Source organism: Cricetulus griseus, chromosome 4 (assembly GCF_003668045.3).
Source record: "Cricetulus griseus strain 17A/GY chromosome 4, alternate assembly CriGri-PICRH-1.0, whole genome shotgun sequence".
Taxonomy (NCBI): domain Eukaryota; kingdom Metazoa; phylum Chordata; class Mammalia; order Rodentia; family Cricetidae; genus Cricetulus; species Cricetulus griseus.
In genome coordinates this window covers 146,567,464-146,570,238 of record NC_048597.1, presented here as the reverse complement: position 1 = coordinate 146,570,238, position 2,775 = coordinate 146,567,464, and the positions used below count along the sequence as shown (strand labels likewise).

General features: G+C 36.1%; 1 pseudogene; it reads right to left on the bottom strand.

Annotated features, from left to right (window-relative positions):
• Positions 1-242: 242 nt before the first annotated feature.
• LOC113835294 lies at positions 243-1,358 on the bottom strand (annotated as a pseudogene).
• Between the last annotated feature and the right edge of the window lie 1,417 nt (positions 1,359-2,775).

The window sequence follows — 2,775 nt, the reverse complement described above, 5'->3', positions numbered from 1 at the left end:
ATCTGAAGATTCACAGCTAACACACATAAATAAGGGGAAACAGGATATTTGAATTCTGGGTCTGGGCTACCTCACTCAGAATGATTCTTTCTAGCTTTAAAATTTAAAGTTTAAAATTCTTTCTAGTTTACCTGTGGGTTTTTTTTTTTTTTTAATTTTATGGAAGCCTTTCCTGTCCCTAAAAGCATACCAAATTGTACTTAAAATCCAGGATCTTGAATTTGAGCTGGGTAACTTAGGTCTTACTCATCAGCCTGCTGCACTGTTCCTTTTTCAGACACATAGATGCCATCCCAAAACTTTCTGATATCCTTGTTTTTAACTGTTGTGGCTTGCTGAATCGAAGCTTCTGAATTTGAAACAAGTTCAATATCATGTCCTTCAAGGATTATCTCATCCTTCTGGGCTTAAGAAACACAGTAAGCAACACGTGTCCTTGTCTGAACCCTGTGATTTATTTTTCACTCAAGAAATCTTGTATTTCAACACATTCTCCTGAATAATAATGCTGGTGGGGAAGAGGGCAGACACAGCCCTCATCTTGTAAGGGAAGGCCAATATTACTCCCTTGTTTGTGTTCTGAACTCGACTACAGATAGTTCATACAGCAGCCAGCTCCTTTGTTTCTTCACCATTTGTCAAGCTGGAGCCTTTTTCTTTTTCTTTGCAAGGAGACTCAGCTCTAGATTGATGTGATTGAAGTCTCATTGGAGTTTTTCTCTGGTGATTTTCACAATAACTGTGCACCCCTAAGAGTGATGTTCACATTTTCTGTCATGTCAACAATCTGATTGCTGATTTTACTGCTGTATAATGGGAGTGCTGTCCTTTCCTATGCCATTGAGTTCAAGTATATTTCCTACTTATTTTTTATCTACCAGAGTCAGGACTTCAACACTTATGTTCAAATCATTGATCCATTTGGACTTGAGTTTTGTGTCAGTTGAGAAGTAGGAGTCAACTTTCACTCTTCTACATGTAGCTATCCAGTTTGAGCAGCACCATTTGTTGAAAATACCGTCTTCCCCCCAAAATGTATTGTTGGCTTCTTTGTCAAATATTAAATGGCTGTATGAATGTGGGCTTAGATGTGGATCTTCTATCTATTCCAGTGATCAACTTGTCTGTTTTTATGCCACTTACGCTGTAATTACCATAGCTTTGTAATTTAACTTGAAATCCAGGAGGCGATGCTTCCAGGTTTTCTTTCGTTGTTCGGAATTGTTTTGACTCCCTTTGATCTTTTGTGTTTCCATATGAGACTGAATGTTAATTTTCCAATTTCTATAAAGAATTGCATTTGTGATTTTGGTGTGAATTTTATCAAATCTGTAAACTGCTTCTTGAAGGATGTCCATTTCTACAACATTAATCTTTCAAATCCATATCCATGAACATGAGAGGTCTTTCCATCTTCTGGTATCTTCCTCAGTTTCTTTTTTCAATGCCTTAATGTTTTCACCGTACAAATATTTAAGGTCCTTGGCTATATTTATTCTAATATTTTTATGATACTGTGAATGGATTTGTTTCCCTGATTTCTTTCTCAACATTTGCTATTGACTGTGAGTGTCTCTTTTCTCTCTCTCTCTCTCTCTCTCTCGTCTCTCTCTCTCTCTCTCTCTCTGTGTGTGTGTGTGTGTGTGTGTGTGTGTGTGTATGTGTGTGTGTGTGTAAGTTTATATCCTGCTACTTGGCCAAATGTGTTTATCAGCTGTAGGGGATTTTTGATGGAGTCTTTAGGGTGCTTTATGCATGGAATCAACAAATAAGAGTACTTTGTATCCCCTTTATCTCTTTCACTTGTCTTATTGCCTTAACTGAGACTTCAAGTACTATATTCAAAAGGCTGCAGGAGAGTGGACATCCTTGTCTTGTTCATGATTTTACTAAGAATGTTTTGTTTTCCCCTGTTTAGCAAGATGCTGGTTTTGGGTTTGCTGTGTATTGCCTTTATTGTGCTTAAATATGTTCCCCATATTCCTGGAAACTCTACAACTTTCATCATGAAGAGATGTTAGGTTATGCCAGAATGCTTTCCCTAATCTAATGTGATGATCATATGGCTTCTATATTTGTTCATTTATGTGATGGGTTGTGTTTAATGATTTATGTATGTTTAACCATTCTTAGATCTCTGGAATGAAGCTGACTTGATCATGGTGGATAATATTTTTTGGTAATCATGAATTTAATTTGCAAGTATTTTATTGAGAAGTTTGGCATCCATGTTCTCCAGAGATATTGCCCTAACACTTCCTTTTTTTGTGTGGGTCTTTGATTTTGGTATCAGAGTGATACTGGCCTTAGAAAAATAATTTGGAAATATTTCTTCATCTTCTATTTTATGAACTGATTTAAGACTGTCCAGGTTAGTTTTTCTTTGAAGGTCTGGTAAAATTCTACACTGAGTCTATCTGGCCCTGGACTTTTTTATTTGGGAGATTTTTTTTAAGTATTACATTAACCTTACTGTATGCCATGGGTTGGTAGTCCATATACATCTAGAAATTCATCAATTGCTTTTAGATTTTCCCATTTTGGTGGGATATAGATTTTTAAAGCAGGTCCTAATGATTCTCTGAATTTCCTTGGTGTCTGTTATAACTATAACCCACACCCCTTCATCTCTGATTTGGTTAATCTGGATCCTCCCTGTTTTTCTTTTGGTTAAATTGGTTAAAGATTTATCAATCTGTCTTTCATCTCTTTGTTGCACCTTTTTAAAAAAATTCTATTTCATTAATTCCAGCCCTTATTCTGATTACCTATTCC